This window comes from Rattus norvegicus, chromosome 6, assembly GCF_036323735.1.
Source record: "Rattus norvegicus strain BN/NHsdMcwi chromosome 6, GRCr8, whole genome shotgun sequence".
NCBI classification, from domain to species: Eukaryota; Metazoa; Chordata; class Mammalia; order Rodentia; family Muridae; genus Rattus; species Rattus norvegicus.
Genome location: NC_086024.1, coordinates 130,671,700 through 130,693,679, shown reverse-complemented (window position 1 = coordinate 130,693,679; position 21,980 = coordinate 130,671,700). Strand labels below are relative to the sequence as shown.

The window sequence follows — 21,980 nt, the reverse complement described above, 5'->3', positions numbered from 1 at the left end:
CAAGTGGATGGTTTCAGCTACAGATTACTCAAATTCAAAGTCAGAAAATACACTGGGTTGCTAAGAGTGTGAGAAAAAGGGTACGTCAATTTGGCATTATCTACCAAATCTGTAAATAACATCTTTGGTACCTCAAGTACGCTTGTAACAATCATCCTGTTATAACTGCAACATCCCATAATATAATCCCATAGCATAACAAAAGACCAGAGCATCCTCAGCTTACATCACAGGAATTTAGCGTGCGTTTGTTTGAGACAGCCCCTCACCATGTAGCCTCAAACTCAGGAGGCTCGCCTGCCTCTGCTTACACAGCGGTGGCATTAATGGCAAGCACCAGTGCTCCTATCCAGAAAGCCGTTTGGAAATGAGGTGGCTCGCTGTCTTAGATGCAGAGTGGACATGAGGTGGCTCGCTGTACCTAGATGCAGAGTGGACATGAGGTGGCTCATTGTCTTAGATGCAGAGTGGCCTAAAAAACTGCAAGTGAAAGTACCAGGGTGTCTCTCCGCGTCCTAGTCACGTACCGCAGCCAGCCAACCTCCAAGAGCTTTGAAATGCTGTGTCAATGTGTGCACATACAATGAATTAATAACAGAATGCCTTAGAGATAGAAAACTTAGTCTTTATTCTTTAATCATTTATAACTGACTTTATTGTGTATTAATTTTTAAAGTAAGCTAATTTTAAAGAATCTTTGGTTAACAGTGGTTTATTAATGTCAGGTGCAGTTTTTCCATGCTCTTAATCTTGCTGATACTTGGTACACCAGGACTGCATGAATCGGTCCTGCAAACAGCCTCGAGTCACACCACAAGCAGTGCATAAACTGTAGAAAATAATTCTCAGCATCCCCCAAAGAAAACCACAATCAGACCTTCATGCTTTGATGACACAGCTTAGGTCAGTCTTTACAGAACACTCCTTCTCTAGCTTGAAGATAGTAATATATTGTAAAGACCAACTGAAATTGAATCCTGGCATAATGTTACTACATTAGTATGATCAGTTATTTTTGCTCAATTAATCCTAAATGAGTGAAAATATGAATGAATGAGTCTACACTGGAAAGAATCAATTAACCATTAATTACAACACACAGCTCTTACATACAAATGAACATATCTAAAACCATCACTGTTAAATGACTACATAGCAGACTCCATGTTGGATGACTTAAACACATCATCTCTAATTTTACAGTTACAAAACCTAAGTACTACCAACAGAATGTACACACAGGGAAATTGCTTAAGTGAAATTAAATAATCTGCTCATGGCCTCACAACTAAGAAGCAAAGCAAACCACCTATACAAAGTGTTCATTTTTATAAAAACTATCTTTCTACTCCTTAAAGACAACAGAATGCAAGACAAGTCATTTGCAAAAAATCAGCCTAAAGTTGATTAAAATAGTCCCTTTAATGGCTACACACACCCATCCACATAAATGCCATAAAACTACATGAGCAGAACAACAGGATGCGCTATGTTACCACAATCCACTTCCATGACCTAACCACACTGCTGACCAGACACAGGGCTTGTGCCTAGAGTTCCAGATACTTGGAAAGCTAAACTAGAGGGGTCACATGGGACAGAAAATGTGAGGTCAGCCTGGGCAACATAGTAAAACTCCCTTTGCACACATCAGTGTGTGTGTGTCCAAGTGTCCATGTGTCCATGTGTACCCAGGTCCTGTGTGTGTAAATATTAGCACAACAAAACCACAAGATATAAAGAAAACAATGGATCAATAATCATGTGCCCCATGATTGTATTCCAGTCAGTCTTCGGCAACCCACCATGGAAAGGACATTTTTTGCTTGTTTGTTTGTTTTAATATCTAAAAATCCCTAAAAAAAGAAACCTACTGAAGTCATATCAGCTTACGTACTGAAGAAAGCAGTGTTGTCGGGCATCACACACACTCGGCACTCCAGAGGAAGAACAAAGAGTGTCTCTGTGGGTTCAAGGACACCCCAGTTTACATGGCGAGTTCTAGGCCACCTACAGCTACACTATGAGACCCTGTGTCAAAAAACAGAGAAAGAGCAAGAACACTCAGGAGCACATGAGCACATGAAGTGCATATGACAGCCTCTGTTAACACAATCCAGATGGGAACCCCGCCTTCCTCCGGAATTCCAGTTTAATGAGTAGATGTCTTGACAAGAAACCAACACATACTTCCTAAGACCGTGCTGAATGCATGCAGGTCCTCTACCCCAGCCCACCCCCACCCTAGCCCACAAGCTCAGTCGTCAGCCTACTTCTCCAGTTTGTCCTTCAACCCTATAAAATGACGAACTTGAAATAAGCTCTGGGCCCGAAAGGCAAGGAACAGCAGTTTTTCTAGAAGCAGTGAGAACCACCGAGGTGCTATCAAAATGACCAGCAGATGTTCATTTCTAATCTGAGATTCCTAGGAATGGTCCCAGCAGACTGTTGATCTAATCTGAGGGACCCAGGGAGGTGTGCACAAGCCTAAGAACTCTCTTAACCTACTGATACTACAAAATGAATACTCCCTGAACGGAAGAAAAACAAAGAGAAAAAAATGTTTTAGATTAAAAATAAATCAATGTAAACAATGCAACATTAATGAAGTCAATAAAAAATTGAAAGTAGACAAATGATCTGAATAGACATTTCTTGGTCACAGACATGCAGGTGACCTAACAATTACAGAAAGGACTGTAATGGTCATCAGGGGTGAAAGCAAAGGTACAACCTGCTTCACTCACCGGACTACAGCCCTCCGGAGACACTGCGAGCCACTGCCCTGACCTTGATGAGCTGAGCTATGCTCAACAGAGAAGCTCTCGTGGTTTTGCATCAGCACAGGCAAGATTTATTCCTACTGCACCACACACCAAAACTACTTCTGAGGCACCCAGTCTGACGTGAAAGCAATCAGAGAAGCTTCCAACGTAAATGACAGAGGAGCTGCTTCCAGAGTACCTTCAGGACCACAAAGTAGCATAAAACCAATGAAAAAGAACACACCAGAGCACTGACTGGAACACAGGAAGTGACCAGAGTTTCAGTTCACCCAAGACTGAAACGGCAAGCCACACTCAGACATACAAACACGCCAGCACTTCAGTGAGGCCTGGGAGACACAGCTCTTCATTAACTGTAGGGAAAGACCCATTCGTTTACTAGTTTGTCTAGTGTTTAGCTGCTTAGGCACAGTGGCTGAGGCAGGAGGGTAGCTGCTAGTTTCAAGTCAGCTTCCACTATAAAGTGAGGACTTGTCTCAAGCAATCAACAAAGTATTTAGCCAACTGTAATCCGTGGAGGCCAGAATGGCTGGAGAGTGGAACTGTCAGATGCAGGCAGGAATGTGAACTGGTTTGACTGCTTTGGAAAACTGTGCTAGAGTTTTCTACTAAAGGTGTCACACATCACAGTCAGCCTAGACATATGAAATGCATGTTCCCAACACATGTATTTGTTGTTACAGTGTAAGAGACAATCATTGTGCTAAGAATTTGCCTCTGTTGTTGGGCAGTTCGGCTAGTCTGGATTTATTTTGTGAGAAAGAGGATTATCATTATGTGAGAACTACTCTGTAAAGGAAAGCTGTACACAGCTGAGGCTTCTTGCTCACATTTGTTTTCCAAGTGTGGAAAATCTTACAACCAATGGTTTGTTTGTTTTTTAAAGATTCCTTCTTCAGTTCTGAGAGATCCTTCTGATCCAAAGTACATGTAAGATTAACATGGTGGGGCTGGAATGCAGGTTAGTGGTAGAAGATTTGCCCACCATGCACAAGGTCCTATGTTAGATCCCCAGCACCACCACAGAAGGAAAAGACCAGTACTGCAGCAGATTGTCATTTTGCAACAAAAGCAATCCCACTGAACCTCTGTTAACAACTGGTTCCAGGTCAGAGGTCTGAGAAAGCCAGATACTCTCCTACAACTGCAGCCTCTACTACATCTCACATCCTGACATAGCAGGGCTCTCCCCTTTAACTGATACCCTCATCTATCTCTGGAACGTACAATCTGGAGCTGTCTGCACTTCTCTTGTTATTAGGCCTTAATGATTTGTCTGTATTGGAAAAGAAACTATTACAAAACCACTTTACTACAATTATGCAGTCTAGTCCAATGTTTACAGTTAAAGCAGAAAGGCAGACAGAAACAGGAGAACACCTATCCCCTGTTCCACATACAAGGACCCACCACAGTACTGAACAGTCTGGCAGCTTACAAGGTATTCACATCTGATCCCCTTCCCACTGGTCTCTTGAGCCACATTTCTACCCAGCTGCCTAAGAACGAATCTTAGGACTCCTCAGGCTTTTCACCTCAGTCCTCCCAACTGCAGAAGATATTGTGTGTGTGTGTGTGTGTGTGTGTGTGTGTGTGTGTGTGTGTGTGTGTGTACACTTGTTCCTTCTATTTCCAGACTTGGCTGACAGCATTATCACACACTTAAGCATGAAACATCCAATCTGACCAAGAACTGGGATTCTAAAATATCTAAAAATGTTGAAGTTAGGTAGCTCAATAAAAGTAAGTTTAACATGATAAAGCAAAAGTCCCAACACTTAACAGCCCAAAACTAATTCGGATCCACAGCAAAGCCAGTTGGGTACAAAGAAGACTTAGTCCGCTCTAGGCTGTGTGCACACTGTGGTAAAAAGCCAGAAAATATTAACACAATGTGGTATGCAAGGAAAGTCAACAACCATTCCTAACACAGGAAAGGGACTGCATTACAGTTTATGTCTTCTGCATCAAGCCATGCCTGGAGCACTGACTCCATTCTATATACTACAGTTCAAATACAGAATTTAGAAAAAGGAAAGCCACTGGTGAACAGACTCAGAACCAGATCATATAACAAAGGGCTTACAGACTGGAGGTGTTTCTGTTCAGACTGACTGGGAATGTCTGACCCTGTCTGAAAGGATCCTGTGTCAAGAGGGATTCTGCTGCCTCCACACCGCTCCAAAAGACAGAACAGGGTAGGTAGGTTTCCACAGATAAGAATTTTCTTACAATTCAACTTTAAAGTAGTGTAGGCTGTCTCTAGAGTGGGGGTTCCCAAATAAGGATCACTTGCCCCTCTGGCCGCACGTCTTAACAATGCAGAGAGCCCCCAAGCAAAGAACAAATGGCCAACAACCCAGAATTGAGAAGCGCTACACTGGACGCAATGAGTTTGCTGTCAATGAAGTTCCCTGTCATCTACAACAGAAAATAAAATCCAAGGATGGAAAGAACTGAGTTGAAAAAAATATACTGTTTTTGATAACTTTGAAAAAAATAAAAAAATAAAAAAACTCCCATGGGCTCCTAGTGCACTAAATGATGACAGACTCTGTGTCCATTTCAGATTATTCTGACAGTCAGTTGTACGAACCATTTCACCTTCATATGATGTTGAATTAGGCTGTCCTAATGTACTTGATGCATACTTGATCTGAGATCCGACTCTAGTTATATAGATGTTGGTATGTATATACATACATACATACATACATACACACACACACACACACACACAGAGCGTAAACAGATTACTCTGGAACCTTTCATGATCTGAAAAGCAAAGCCACATTCAGTCCGGAAGTACCAGAGCAATTTCTAAATGGGTTTACCTTTGTTACAAAGCTCTCTGGCTAGGAGAAAGAGGAAAGGATTATTTGAAGTACTCCTGTGAAGGAGACAACAGCTATCCTGAGTGTCCCTAACCACCTACTTCTGTAAGAGCCCAGGAGCCCTTACAGACCCATGCAGTCGCAGTCAGAGCTGGAATTAATGATGACAACCCTCTATCCACAGGCGTGAAAGCTCAGGATGGACAGACGTTTGAACATCCCAACTGGGAATCCTGCCCTTAACAAATACACTAGATGCAGATACATGCTTTCTTGGCTGCCTGTACTCACACCCATCTGTCAGCATGGCAGTGTGCCTGCTCACATGTTGGTCAAACTGTCACTAGGGCATAGGTGCCAAGCAATGATAGTTTTAAATGGGCAGCTTGCACAGCACTGTAAGAGCCTGCTCTTCTGCAGGGGGGAAATTCTGCAACAGTACTACTGAAGAGTGGTAATCAGGAGTTAACACTGAACGGTCTCGGGATGTAAGTAGACAGGATCTGGACTGCAGAAGGGAATCTTGAAAGTAAGTCAGCAGAAAAGGGCCGTGAGCACAGCTGAGCAGCTGCAGAGCTCTGCCTGCCCACCCTGCATCCGTACACACCAACCAGCCTCTTAGGAAGCAAAAGCCTTTAGTCAACAAGTCATCACTTTTAAAACAATGAAATGCTATGTTTTCCATCCTAAATAAAGCAAAACTGCACTGCTTCAAGTAGTGTAACACTATGTAAGTTCTATTAGTTAGCCGGCTACTTTTAAAGCGACAGTGTCTAATGTATACATTCAACATGACCTTCAAATGCAGGGAACAAATGAGATCCCCACTGATGAGCAGAAAGGACAAGGTGTACCTGGATAAGAAGAGAAATCAAGAGCTTGAGTGGCTGCTAAACAGAAACCAAGTAGTTTAAGGATTAAAAGCTTGGGACACAAGAGCATAGGCGCAGGACTGGTCCCTATCACACAAACGCCCCGACCCAGTTACCAACCTACTGCTAGAGAGAGCTTTCAGACAGCAGGAGGAGCCTCACAGACCTTCCTAAGACTAAAGCACGTCGTGACATGAGGATGCAGTACTCCTCAGTTGATGTGACTCTCATGATGTAGAAGAGCAACTGGGCATCACCACCCTCTGCACGGGTGAGGACACACGGATAGAACCCCTGAGCCCTGCTCTGTCATCACGAATAAATCTGCTTCTACAACTTTTCTTCGATGGATCAGTTTATCATCTCTTTTTTATCACCCCAGTGTGCCAACTCTTGGACCCTTTTCAGACTTAGTCCAAAAGTCATAATCTACAACAACAGTCAATGGGATCTACTCTTCTTTCCATGCGCAACTTGCTAGTAGCAGCACCGAGGAAAGTCCAGATCTGTCCACATCCATCACTGAGAACAAGAGCAAGTCTAAAGCACACCATTAGCTTTGTAGTGTTCTGGATAAGCTCCCCTCAAACGTCTTTGTGGGAGCAGCTTGAGCACCAGTCCATGGCAGTGCTGAGAGCTGGTGAGACCATTAGGAGGTGGTGGGATCCAAAGACAGTAGTACCCTTAAAACGGATACTGGGAGCAAGCCAGCCTCTTTTTTTTTTTTTTTTTTTCCTCTGATCCTTGGACATCAGGGAGTGATCAGCTTCCTCCACCACACTCTCCACACAATGGTCTTCCCTGCCATGACCCCAAAGAAAAAGAGTTAGCCAATGATGAACTAGCCAGTGATGGAGTAGCCAATGATGAACTAGCCAGTGCAATGATGAACTAGCCAATGATGAACTAGCCAGTGATGGAGTATCCAGTGATGAACTAGCCAGTGCAATGATGAACTAGCCAATGATGAACTAGCCAATGATGGACTAGTCAATGATGGACTAGCCAGTGATGAACTAGCTAATGATGGACTAACCAGTGATGGACTAGCTAATGATGGACTAGCCAGTGATGAACTAGCTAATGATGGACTAACCAGTGATGGACTAGAACCTCTTTAATCCTTTCCTCCTTCTAAGTTGACTGTCTTAAGCATTTTGTCCCAGTGAACAGCTAGCACATCCTTCTAAGACTATGATGTATTACTCTCTTAGCTTTCTAGTGGACCTTTGTCACACAAAGTGGTAGGTCAAGAATCATGGTTATACCTGTTCCTCCTTCCATGGCCCTAAAATCATCTTTTAATGTCATTTTCCTGCTCGAACTGCCACAAAGTCAGCTGTTTCTACTCATAAACTAACCGTCCTTCCTTAAACTGTAGCTCCAAAATACCTAGTTCTACCTGTGACATGGCTTTGTTCTAAATATATTTCCATTTTTGTCAGGACTCAGGCTATGTTAAACCTTCCTACACCTGTGTTCATACTTCCTACATCTGTGTTCACACTTCACACATTTGTGTTCACACATAACTGCCCATTTGTGTCCTGCCTTCTTCATTTTGATACTCAGTCTATGTTCTATGGGGAAAGAATAATCTTTTCAACTGATGGTTTGAGAATGAGTAGGCATCCACAGAGTAAAGCAAAGAACAAAGATGTAAAAACATTAACCCAAAAGAGATGACAGAGACAGAAACATAAAATATAAAATTAAGAAATAACTAAAAGAAAATATAAGAATGTTCTCCTGACCAAGAGCTAATCACAGACCAGCTAACAACATGGGCACAATTCATAAATAATGAACTAAAATTCTCCAAAGGGACAGAGCTTGGAAAGACACTTTAGGATAATGCAAAGACAAGCCCAGGGACTGAATAATATACTCACGAGCCCTGCATTTGGCAACAATGGATCTAGAGCACATGTTAAAAGCTCTGAGAAAACAAACCATCCAATTATAAAGTAGGCAAAGACTTGAAGAGTCAAGTCATCAAAGAAGATGTGGGAGGCAAACAAGCAGAGACCAGCCCTCAGGGAAGTGAAAGAGAGACTGAGAGCTGGATCTCAGGAGGAGGGACTGAGCTAGAATAGCTACTCTGGAAACGTTTGCAATTCTTTCACAACCCAGCAGTTACTCCTGGGCATTTATCCTAGGGAAAAAAAAAATGAAGTCTTTACACTCACACAGAAACCTGAAAATGAACACTCACAGCAGCTTTACTTAGAATCACCACACCCTTCACTGACTGTATAAAATGACAGACAGCCATACAATGCATAAGCAATTACCAAAACAGGCAAACTGACAATCCAGCACTAGTAACTAACTCCTTATTCAAATTTCAGCTTTCAGACTGTGGTTCTACACTTCTACACTGCTCCTTTGAAAAGTGTGAGAGTGGAGGCAGGAGACTGCTGGTAGGTGAGCTCCCTACATGGTATAGGCAGAGAACAGGCTCCCACAGGCTGCCCCTGACCTCCGCATGTAGACCCACACTCACACAATAAGTAAATCAATGTAAAACCTCAAGGTTGTTTTCCTTTTGTCTAAGGCTCTTAAGAGAAACTTGCAAGCAACCAAAGTCATATTCTCTATTTCAGATGAACAAGAGTAAACTTAAACTGTCTTCACTGTTGCCCTAAGTGTCCATGAGAGCTGTCCGTGGCTGCACTGTTTAATGTGCTTATGCCTCAAACTGGGCATGTTCATGAATGGACTGCCTCCACACATGATGCCACATTTCCCCATGGGATGACACAGAAACTTACCTTCACATAAAGCCCCTTGCTAGCCAGGTGGTGGTGGCCCACAGCTTTAATACCACCAGTGCTTGGAGGCAGAGCCAGGCAGATCTGAATGCAAAGCTTGGTTTACAAAGCAAGTTCCAGGACAGCCAAAACCCTGTCTTGAAAAAAAGTAAATACAAGCAAAAGCCCCTTGGTTTCTTTGCAAAGAATCAGGCTTTGTAAACCAACGATGGCAAACTCTTCTGTGCAAGGCTCCCTGTTCACACCTCGCACGAGTCTATGGGCTCCATTCAAACTGCTCTGTACACCAACACCTTCTCCTTCTAATGGGGCCTGGTGCTGTATGACTGTGCCGCACTCTTCTTCTCTGTCATCCTGAGGCTGGGGAGTTCTCTCTGGTTTGGGGCTATTATAAAGTGTCTATGGGTATGAATGAGCAATTTTTTGTACAAATTCAAGTTTTTATTTATCTAGAATAAATGTGTGGGATACAACTGTGGGATCATATGTTAAGTCTATGTTTAAATCTTTTAGAAATTGCCAAATTAATTTCATAGTATCTGTATCTATACATTTTACAGATGAATTTCCAAATCATGATTTCTTAAAATTATTATATAAACCTGAAGAAACAAGGCTAAATCTCTTTAGCATTTAAAAACCAAATAGAGCTTTTATAAAAAGATAATTTAAAACTTTTTTGATGTCTAAAAAGACTTTCTCATTACCTTGAACAGAGAACTTACAATGACAAAGAATCTGCACATTGATGGCCAAGGCCATGTGTGAGTACTGATTGTCTGCAGTCTCCAGAAACAGTCTATAGCCCATGAGGACTAAACGGTTAGCAGTGCTCTACGTGCTCAGTACTTTGAGAAGCCCACAGTGCCAAGACACAGAGTATCACTAAAAGAAGGCACTTGTTCAGTATATATGTGGTAAAATAACTTGAGAAATGCAACCTCAAATAAAGTGGTCATTTATTTGATTTACATACATACATACATACGTACGTACATACATACACAGAGAGAGAGAGAGAGAGAGAGAGACAGAGAGAGAGAGAGAGAGAGAGAGAGAGAGAGAGGAGAGAGTGCACAAGCGAGCTTATCCTGGGTAAAAGATTCCAAGCTCCTTGTTTGTTTAATCTTATGTGAAGTCCCTAGTTAGTTATATAATGCGGCTTCTCTGAAGTTCTTATAGCAAGAAGCAAAGTCTAGAGACGCCGCTGCTCACCCACCAACGGCCAGCCAGAGAGAATCTGATGCAGACAGCAATTATAAGGCCTCTTTTTTTTTTTAGTTCCCATGCAACCATTCTGTTCCTGATACTGAGCTCTGTCAAGTGTGCTTCCTTCCAAAATCAGTGTGATAGCTGCTTTAAAAGTACCTGGCAGAACTCTGGAAAATTTCAAACTGATTACTCTGCCATTTAATTATATGACTTCCATTTAGTTTATCTCCTACCTAATGCACCTGGTTTACTGATACATTGATTTTCATGTACATGTTTAGTATTACTCAAAATATATGTCCATCTTAATTTTTAAATCCTGTAGCGCAGGTTCCCATCCTTTGATACGTGAGCTGATACAGACTCATCAAGGTGCAGTCACCAGCCGCCTAACAACTGCCAGTCAGTGACTGAGGATAGACAAAGGAGTCCCATAAAATGATGTCCCCTAGTGACGCTAGTGGAATCAACCTTCAAAAGTGTCCTGTGAGGTCTGTAGTCAGCTTGTATAAGCATACCTTTTGTGTGGTGGCGGTTGTTCTTTTGTTTGCTTGCTTGTTTTCAAGACAGAGTCTCCACTGTGTAGTTCTGGCTTGTCTGAAACTCACTATGTAGATCTGGTTGGCTGGAACTCACAGAGATCTGCCTGCCTCTGCCTCTGCAGCGCTGGAATTAAAGACTTATAAGTATACTGTTAAAATTCCACATGCCACACAGTCCCTCTGATGTCTGAGCTGTCTAAACAGCTGCTACTTAGTAACACAAGATCCTCTCACTTGAAGGGAAAATATGACTCACAACATCCCAAGCCCACAAACCACTGCACCTGAAGTTCTTACGTTTATTAAAGAACGGCAGTAAAATGTCCTTCCTATAGTTAGATCCATTTATTGCCTACTCTGAGGTCAGGACATACCTCATCCCTCCCCAGGCTCTGAAGAGCTTCTCTTAAAGCACAGGCCTAGCCAGGTGAGGCATGCATCTCCCCACCACCACACCATGCACACATCACTGGCCACTTGTAAATCAGGAGACTGCAGCGTGCTCCAGCCAACCTAGTGAGTTCTAGGGCAGCCCCAGACCACACGCCAAGACCCTGTCTCAAAACTAAAGTTAATAAAGATCACGTACTACATGTGTGCCCCCAAAGGGCTGACACACTTGGGTTTGAGAACAAAGGTTGCAGGCGATGTTTAGAAATACAAGTTACTTCAGTGTAGCAACCTGTGGACACAGGGCTTGGACTCCATTTTCAGAGGGAATATTAAAAGACACTGGCTGGCCTTATGACTTTATAATGACAACTGCAAAGGCAGTTAAAGAAATATGGGCCAAAAGTTTCACCACTGAGCTAACGGCTTGGCTGCTGTAGTTACCACCTTCTAAACTCATCTCACATCCTTACTGCTTCAACCAAACAGTAGGATAGCAAGGGTTGGTTTTGCACTTAGCAAGTGCCACGTGGTCTCGGGTCTCAGGTAGCTCTCATGATCATCAGTCTGTGTCCTCCTGTATTTAAATAGAACCTGGACAGCCCAGCAGTGGTGGTACGCACCTTTAACCCCAGCACTTGGGAGGCAGAGGCAGGCAGATCTTGTGTGAGTTCGAGGCCAACCTGGTCTACAGAGTGAGATCCAGGACAGCTAGGGCTAATAATGAAACCATCTCAAAAACAAAATAAAACAAAAAACAAACAAAACCCTTGACAAGCATGCAAAATGCCCGACCTGTCTAAAACATGCTTGAGGCCATCCCGTTAAATCCATTGAGGACCCTCGCAAATCATCTTCCTCCACAGCCTCACCTCATTCTAGCAGGCTCACTGCCTGATACCTTAGGATGTGAGCCTTTGCTCGTTTGCATAAAAGCTCTGGGAGTCACACTTCTGCATTTGATTGCAAGATAAATCCTACTTTCAAATGCGTTTCTTTTTTTAATAAAAAATATTTTAAGGTTCTATTTTTCCAAATCAAATCCTTTTCATAGTATGTCTACTATGGATGCCCTGGGGGGGGGGGGGTGTCTGAAAATTTATATCTTTGTCTTTTCTAGACACCTGGGACATTCACTCATTATTATTTTACGTTAGTTCTCAAAGTTAAGGGAAGTTGGCCTATTTCCTGTAAGAAATTTAACTTTAGGGTCTGTCAACATTTGACATGCACTGCCGCTATTTTTAAGATACAAGCATGCATACTTGAGTAAGACTCTGCCTAAGCTTTCTATATAGCCACTGCCGGGCGCTCGATAATTTATAAGATGCCAGGCTCCCTGCTTGACACACTCTACCGTCACACTTGTTTAACAAACGCTTGTCTTTTCTGCCACACCAGGCATGAGCAGCAGCCATTGCAGTTGTCAAAGTGCATCTGTACTGGACACCAGTGCTGTACCAAAGGCCTAACACCTAACACACGCTTAGTATTCGGCTCAACCCATGCCACTGTGAGCACGGTCTCCGTCAGCGACGCTGAGTTGCAGTATCTGCCATTGGTGGTAGCACAACAGGGAAAGCCATTAGTTAAGTGATGTCAGCTTACATTCCTTTCCACAGGGAGATCAACATTATCTTAGCCACCCAGATACTTAATTCCAATCATAATTGTAAATTAAATTTCCCCAAACATTATGATCGGAGTATCACAAAAAAGGGAGAAGCCCTTCTCCTGAACTCTTAAGACTGGGGATGGTGGCCCAAGCCTTTAGTCCCAGAACTCAGCTGGCAGAGGCAGGCAGATCTCTTGTGAGTTCAAAGCCAGCCTGGTCTACAGAGCAAGTTCCAGGACAGCCAAGGCTACACAGAAAGGAAAAAAAAAAATCCAAAATAATAATGATGATAAAGTTCTGATCTACATTTTTTTCACTGTTTTGAATTCCACATTCAACAGATGGGCAATTCTAGGGTTGGGGGGGGGAGTGCCGGGAGGGCCGATTGGGGACTTTTTGTTTTTTGGTTGGTTTTTTTTTTTTTTTTAAGGGAAAGCAACGACGCTCTTCAACGATTCCCTAGGTTTAACCACCACCTTCCCAATGGCAAAATCGTGTTTCCAAATTACTCCAAGAGCAATGGGGGACAGAAAGGAATAATACAGGCAGAGACTTAAAGAATGGTTAACGTCAACGATAAGACAATGGGGGGGGGGGGATGGGTAACCGGATAAGGACTAGCTTGTGTCCCCAGCTCTCAAAGACTCTGGCGCACTTTTACACCTAGGCTGTGTGAACTGGAAACGGTCTAAAACAAACTTGGGCGCTGGAGCAAACCTGCTTGCCTCTGAAGACACTGCAACAGGAGACAGGTCACCGGCGGTGGAGACCTGTGGAGCAAGGCCAGGGAGGAAACGAGAAGCTAGCGGCCGCGGGTGTGCCCCGAGGCCTCACCTCACCGCTGCTAAGGAAGAGGCAAGCTCGGCCGGTCCAGATTCCTGTCCCGGTGTCCGCCACCTGGCCCTGTCCAGGCTTCGGGCGGCCTTCTAGAACCGGGCTTCCGGCAGCTCCGCGAGCGGGCAGAGAGGCGAGGGTTCCCGGGCTGACCCGACCCAGCAGCCGCGCCGCCTGACACCCGGATGAGCAGGCGCCTCTCTGATGCGTCGCTGTACCCACCGTCCCGCCGCCACCTCAGGGCTCCCTACCCAGAGCGGCCAACTCGCCGTCCCACAGCGTAGTACGAACTTCCCGCCGCTTTCTAGACTTGCGACTTGCCCACGGCGCTGTCCCCTCTGCACCTCGTAGTACAGAGCCTTCCCATTGGCTGCGAGCGGCGGGGAAGGCGGGGCGAGAGAAAGGCCGCGCTTCTCTGTCACCGCGGTGAGCATGCCGGGAGTTGTGGTCCTTGTGCTTGCTTCATGCTGGGAATTGTAGTCTTTGGACCTCTAAGAAGAGGGGCGTGTTCCTCTGAGCCCGAGGGCTTCTGGGAAGTGTGGTTTGCAGCCCGCTTGCTGTTTTACCAGCTACTGGCTCTCAAAGCCGTAAAAACCGAAATAAATATAACCAGTACTCACTGTTGCTTATTTATTAAACGGATAGACAAAAAGAGAGTCATTTCAAATACCCGAAGCATGTCTCGGTGTTTACCTAACCCGCCGCAGTGTTTAGGCTGCTGTTCTCTAACGTCAGTTTGCTTTGTTTCACTGTCTCCTTCCTAGAGGCTGGAAGCATGGACTTCAGGCTGCACTTTGGATCTGCGGCTTCTGAAATCCTGGGAAAGGCCTTGGGTTTGGCGCTGTTCTTGTTTATTGCTATTGCTTTACCAATTAAAATTTTTGTTCTTTTTGTTGTTGTTGTTGTTTGTTTTGTTTTGAAGACACGATCTCACTATGTAACTCTAGCTCTCCAGGAACTCCCGGGATAGACCAGGCTGGCCTGAAATTCATAGAGATCCACCTGCCTCAGACTCCCAACAGCTGAGTTAAAAGTGTGTGCTACCACTCCTGGCCTGTGTTGTTTCTTAAGGTGGATCCTAAAACACTGTATGAACTTTAGTCCCTACAAAATCTGAGTTATCGTCCAGTGTGCAATTTAACATTGATCTTCATATCTTGAATTCGCCATCCCAGGTACCTATACTAACTCCCGTTTCTTTCCTATTTTGCTGTCTGCCCCATATAGCAGCCCCACAAAACAACTGCACCGCATGTCCCACAGCTCCCAGGCTTCTGTTGGGTTTGATCCACGGGGGACCCTAGAATGAAAGAAAAAAGGAAAATCAGCTAAAGAAGGTGTTTCCTCTGATTTCTTCCCAGCAAACACGAAAGCTCGCGTTCTCTCTCTCTCTCTCTCTCTCTCTCTCTCTCTCTCTCTCTCTCTCGCACACACACACACACACACACACACACACACACACACACACACACGCAGGTAAGTCCCTTTACTGAAGGTGACTTCAACTGGGCTTCCCGTACACACCGAAAGCAGCGTACCATGGTGATTGTGTTAAGGCTGGAGCTGGTAACATAGTGGCTGCCCCTGAGCCACAAGCTACAGCTCCATCCTGTGTTGCTCCGACCCCACACCTTTCTAAACAGCCTCCTCGAACAGAAACCCTCCTCAACAAATCCTCTCATGGCATCTGCTTTCTGTACACACCCCCAAGGAAACGCAGGCACAAGGTAAGCTCTTGATGAATATTTGTCAGCAGAGAGGCCTCAAGATTCACACATCTTGTGAGTGTGAAGTCCCCCAGCAAGACTCTGTGGTCAGAAGGCTTTGACTGAGAGCCATTCTGCAGGTACAAACAAGTACACACATGTGCTTGGAATGGGACTTACTTGTTACATTGTGACTGAGTTCCCCCAGTGCAGAAGAAAGGTCGCTGCTTCCACACTAGCTTGACAATTGGCTGACCTTAAAGCACAGTTAAGTCAGCAACACTGCCTGGACTGTTCCAAGGTGGGAATAGAATGTATTCCAGAACTCATGGCTCCGGCGTTATCAGTTGGATGGCTCTCAGTCAAGTGCTACTTTGCTGAGGCTATGTTCCAAGGCTGTTGCCAACACCTCCAACACCACCCACACGTGCTGAGAAGTCCTAACAGTGTAGAGTGGTAGGAGACCAGTCCAAGCTGCCGTCATGGTGACAGCATGTCTGAAATACCACTGGTTACGTTGCAACTCCTAAGACTTAGGAGACCTTCAGCACAGCCTATGAGTTGATAGGTTGCTCTGGAACAGAAATAGACAGGCCAGTGATCGGTCCTGCTGAGCTTTGGAAATTAAGGGCTGAGCTCTGGGTGGACAGGCTTGAGAGTATAATATACCTCTACAGCCAGGCCTGGTGGTACTCGCCTTTAATCCCAGCTTTCTTGAGCCAGAGGCAGATAGAGCTCCATAGTGAGTTCCAGGACAGCCAGAGCCACATAGACCCTGTCTCAAAAAATCAAATCAAAAGAAAACAAAAAACTAACCTCATAGTCCTAACGAATATTTTGGTACATTTACTGTAAACCAGGAGTTAGAGTGTCCACCAAAGATTCCCATTTAATTAACATTTAACAAAGCCCTACTGTGGGGTTGGGGATTTAGCTCAGTGGTAGAGCCCTTGCCTAGGAAGTGCAAGGCCCTGGGTTCGGTTCCCAGCTCCGAAAAAAAAAAAAAACAAAAAAAAACAAAGCCCTACTGTGAGACAGGAATTAGGTTTCTCCATACATTTTGATTTTAGGGGATTCGTGTTCCCTGACTCTGCTTTCAAAAGCTCTTCTGGAGGCTACTTTATACACAGCCTCAAAACACAGGGGCGACTCCTTTCATGAAACCCTCTCTCGGCTCAGTGATAGAAGTGTGGACAGAGCAGAGTCATAGGTCATGAGATTCCTAGTCCGGGGGCCATCGAGGATCAAGCAGGTAACGCATATGAAGGTTAGGCAGTGTGAACCACAAGTCTTCAGCAAGGAAGACTAACTACAATTTGTTGTGTAGAATTGCATCGGCTTGCCACACAGTCGGGCCCCAGGCTGCCCTTTTTCAGCTCTAAGAGCCCCTGTGGTCTTGGCCATGGGCATTCCTTCTAGGCTCCGCCCCACAGTTACCTGGCAACAGCCAGGTGTGCCTGACTCACTATAAAAGGGGCTGCTTGCCCCACACACACACACACTCTCTCTTCTCTTCTCCTCTTGCTCTTGTCCACTTACCCTCTTCCCCCTCTCCCCATTCCCCCCCCTCTCTCCATGTGCTCATGGCTGGCCTCTCTATTCTTCTTTCTCCCTCTCCTTCTCCCTCTCCCCCTCCCTCTCCTCACCCTCTCCCCCCCTCTCCTTCCCCCTCCCCCCATCTCTGCCTTTCTCTGTCTCTACTCCCTCAACTCCCCTTCCCATTCCCTGAATGAACAATAAACTCTATTCTATACTATACTGTCCTATGGCTGGTACCTCATGGGGAAGGGATGCCTCAGTGTGGACCTGCAGAGACACCCCTTCCCCCACACCATACTGCACCTCCACCAAACATACCCTTGGTTTCTGGCTTCTTTTCTCTTTATAAAACACAGAGACGTGAAGAAGTCAACAGTGGGAGTCACTTTGGGGGAAAGAGTGGAGGTTGGCACCATTTTCACTCGTGGTGGAAACCCCAAGCAACCAACATAGTCATTAGTTCCTGGCAGGCTGCCACCAGGTGCTCCCTCCACCCACCCACGAGTCAGTTCTTGAGTCCTTGCCCTTGTTCTCATCTGTGGAGCGGGGACAGTCATCCCAGGGTAACTAGCAATTTGCCTTTCCCAGACCAAGGGGAGGACAAGGTAAAGCTTAAGAAGAGCTTTGATCTATCTGGAACAAAGCCACTGGGTCTCCTAATTAATTACAGTAACAAACTTAGGAAAATACTACCCCTGGTAAGGAGGGAAATGAGAGGGGAGCAAGGAGGAGAATATGCAGGAGTCTCTAGCCCTGGTTTGTACCCACCCAGTCCCTTGACCTTTGACCATCTATTTGTCAGGCATAGAGCCCAATACATTTAAGATCTGGTGGGAAAGCTAGTACGTGCGCAAATTCCAATAAACAGGATTTTATGAACATCAATTACTTTCTGAGAAAATGATTTCATATACTCTTGCAGGGCAGATATAGGAACCCAGTGTCTAGATAAATAGACCAAGCTTCAAAGCCACCAAGATAATTAACCTTAAGATCTAGAATAGCCAGAGGGGGCCAGGCAAGGCTTTAAGGGACTGCCTTGGTTATCTGAACTGGTGTGGGAAGACCCTCCCACTGTGGGCGGCACCATTCCCTGGCTAGGATCCTGGACCTGTATGGAAAAGAGGCTGAGCAGTAGCAGGCGTTCATTGCTCTTTGCTTCCTGATTGTGTGCAGCTGCTTTAAGCTTCAGAGGGTCCTCTCCCACCATGAAGGACTTTACTGTGAACCATGAGCTAGAACAAACCTTTTCTCCTGACAAAATATTTTAGACAGCAGCCGAAGTAATTAAGATACTTATGAACTGACCTTGATCCATTCAAGGCCACTGCGAGGGCTAAATGTTTTAAGTTTAAATCATTTTAATTGGGCTGGAGAGATGGCTCAGTGGTTAAGAGCACTGACTGCTCTTCCTAGAGGTCCTGAGTTCAAATCCCAGCAACCACATGGTGGCTCACAACCATCTGTAATGGGATCTGAAGCCCTCTTCTGGTGTGTCTTCTGAAGACAGCTACAGTGTACTTATATAGAATAAATAAATACATATTTTAAAAACTTATTTTGATTAAGAGATCTATAAAGCTAAACTGTCTCTAACCCTGTATCCCCGCTTGCCCAAGGACAGACAGTTTCCAGGAATGCTGGAGGCCATTGTTCATATTAATGAGAGTCATGCTTTCACTTCTGTAAACAAGCTGGGTTGCTCCAACTGAACAAGACTTGCTTGGTCACATATAGGCTGGAGGTAGATAAGCAGGAAGTACCGCAGGGTGAATGTTTGCCGAGTACCTCAGGATGAATGCTTGCCCCCATCAGACAAAGGCAGGAAGTAATGGCCTTTAGAAGCCTCTAACTACTAGTCTTTGGTGCCCTACTGAGGGAGACGAGAGTAAGGACTTAGCCAGTGTCCATCATCCTCACCAGCACTTAATAAAACATGCTTCAGGGGCTGGAGAGATGGCTCAGTGGTTAAGAGCACCGACTGCTCTTCCAGAGGTCCTGAGTTCAAATCCCAGCAACCACATGGTGGCTCGCAACCCTCTGTAATGGGATCCGATGTCCTCTTCTGGTGTGTCTGAAGACAGCTACAGTGTACTTATATACAAAATAAATAAATAAATCTTTAAAAAAAAAACATGCTTCAGATTTGGCTCAGAAATTACAGTTAGTGGTTTTTTGTTTTTTTTTTCTCGCCCAGTGGGATTAACACCACCCTATGGAAACAACTGTTCCAAATCCTTCCAGATGTGGGTTACGGCTTCCAAGGTTGGAAAGTGTAACGAGGTCAGAGCTGCTATGGAGCCCCTGGATGTCGGCAGTGCTAGCCAGTGCCTGCCAGCCCAGTCAGCCCTCCAGTGTTAAGTTCCTTTGTCCCTACAATTATCTACCCTGCTTTCTACCTCCCATGGTCAACCTCATTATAGGAGGGAAGCTGGCCCCACAAGATGCAATCTCTCATCCATTGTTGCTTTAATTACATCATTTAATTAATTTAACTACAAGCATTTGTTTGTTTGTTTGTTTGTTTGTTTGTTTGTTGTATGTGTGTGAGCACATGCCACAGGGCACAGGGAAAGGTCAAAGGGCAGCTTGCAGGAGTCAGTTCTCCCACTCCACTGTGCAGGTGTCTGGGATCAAACTTGAAGTTTTCCTGCTTGGCAATAAGGGACTTAACCTGACTCCCCCCCCCCCCACCCCCTCATCTGGTCTAAGTTTTTCGATCAGTTAATCTCTGAAATTTGGAACCATCATGTGGTCTGCACCTATTGCAACCAACGGCGATCTTATTATTCCCCTATTAGTAGCACATAAAATAATGTCAGATTTTAGGCAAGGTGAAGACTTAGACTGATTCTAAGGTGCTGCTGCTTTGGCTTCCTTCTTGGAAATCCAGGACGTTTCTACACTCCCTTCTACTGCCCACAAGGTGCCTCTCCCAGAGTCCCACGGAAGTGAACCTGTCTTCCTGCTTCCCATCTTTTGAAAGCCAAGACAAACCTCTTTAGAGGAAGCGAGAAGCAGACTGTTGATGGGAGCCAGTGTGGGTTTGTGTGGCGAACGTGATAACCACCACACTACGGAAACTAGCTGTGGGTTTGTGAAGAAGGAAACACCCAGGTTGGATGGCTCATCTGCCACTTACATAAATGATTAACTTTACCAAACCTGCCACCTTTCCCCCACCCCCCATCCCTGTCTGTTACATCTGCTCGTGAGAGATAGGGAAGGCAGCCTTCCTGTGTGCTCAGACCTCTTAATTCCTCCTTCTGAGCACCTCGGGGTCCCCTTCTCTCATCATCCCATCTCCAGGACAGGGCTAGAAGCAGCTGTCGTTAGGTGTCCTTTGTGGCTTGGGTCAGATCCGAGTGCATGCTCATACCCGGCTGCCAAGTTACGAACTGGGAAGGGAAGTCGAGCTTGTTCAAAAACAAAAGCAAATTGTCACTTTCCCTTTTGCCACCATCCAGTCCTTGTCATGTTTTGATTTCAGAGCTGCTCCAAGATTCTGGGACAAAAGGCACCATCTAAAAGCATGATTGTGAGACTCAAGGGGGCTCTGAGCAAAAAAAAAAAAAAAAAAAGTCCTTTTATTACCAGAAAATTGGAGAGCCTCGTTGCTAAATATAATTACTCCATGGAAATGTGTCTTCTCCCTTTTTTCTACCAGTGATCACCTACACCCTATCAGTAACCTGTTCAGAATGGTTCTACCCGTTCAGCTCTATGTGATGGATGTTCCCATAAGTTGCTAAATATAATTACTCCATGGAAATGTGTCTTCTCCCTTTTTTCTACCAGTGATCACCTACACCCTATCAGTAACCTGTTCACAATGGTTCTACCCGTTCAGCTCTATGTGATGGATGTTCCCATAAGTAGCTCACCCAGTCCTCTCCACAGTACTTTGAGGTCAGGCACCATTGCTAGTCCATCTCGCCACTAAGAAAACGGAGTCTTAGAGGTCTCTGGCAACTTAGCCAAAGCCAGAACTGGTAAGCATCAGAGGCAGGATCTGAGCTGTCTCTATAGTACCAGTGAGGGCTATCTTCCTTTGTGTCAAGGGGAACACTGGGAGGCACCACAAATAAGGAGCTTGCCACCTGACCTTTAGCGAGCAGTCATTGGGTTACCAAGGCAAGTGCCAAGAAAGTGGTCCAACAGTGGTTCCTTCCTTGGTTCAGGGAGGGGAAAGTCTTGACTGGCCAGGGTTCTCTGAGAGCTCAGGGCTCAGGGCTCTATTTTAGCTCACAGGAAGCCACTGAGTGTCCCTCCTCATTTCCCTAAGCTATGCCCAGACCCTGTGGCTCTCTTGACGTTCAGAAAGAAGGGTATTTCATCTTGAAGCTTCAGAGGAAAGACAGAAGAGAAGGAACAGGGATCACACTTCTTGGCTTTGGAACTGGGAAATACGCTGGTTTTTTTTTTTTTTAATTACTCTGACAACCTGATGGTTTGCATATGCTTGGCCCAGGGAATAGCACTATTAGAAGGTGTGGCCCTGTTGGAGGAAGTGTGTCACTGTGGGGGTGGGCTTGGAGACCCTCCTCCTAGCTGCCTGAGGATGCACAGTCTGTTCCTGGCTTCCTTCGGATGAAGATGTAGAACTCTCAGCTCCTCCTGCACCATGCCTGCCTGGATGCTGCCATGTTCCTGCCTTGATGATAATGGACTGAACCTCTGAACCTGTAAGGCAGCCCCAATTAAATGCTGTCCTTGTAAGAGTTGCATTGGTCATGGTGTCTCCTCACAGCGATAAAACCCTAACGAAGACAGAAGATTTCATGCTTTTGGAACTCTCAGCAGAAGCAATAGAACTTAGAGACTTTCTTGAGCTTGGGCATTAAAGGGCTCTCTTACTTTATTCTCTGTTGCTATG

The 21,980-nt window shown here is 45.1% G+C and overlaps 1 protein-coding gene across 17 annotated transcripts in view; it reads right to left on the bottom strand.

Annotated features, from left to right (window-relative positions):
• Positions 1 to 14,280, bottom strand: part of Vrk1 (VRK serine/threonine kinase 1) — a 66,690-nt gene extending 52,410 nt beyond the window's left edge. For 2 of the 17 annotated variants that reach the window (XM_006240530.5, XM_039112543.2), the window contains exon 1: positions 14,111 to 14,234. The gene's annotated coding sequence lies outside the window, so the exon portion shown is untranslated. Of the gene's footprint in view, positions 1 to 2,747; positions 2,988 to 10,996; positions 11,145 to 13,742 lie in introns of those variants that run through there. The other 15 variants (XM_063262129.1, XM_039112534.2, XM_039112540.2 and 12 more) reach the window with 15 other exon arrangements.
• Positions 14,281 to 21,980: the final 7,700 nt, after the last annotated feature.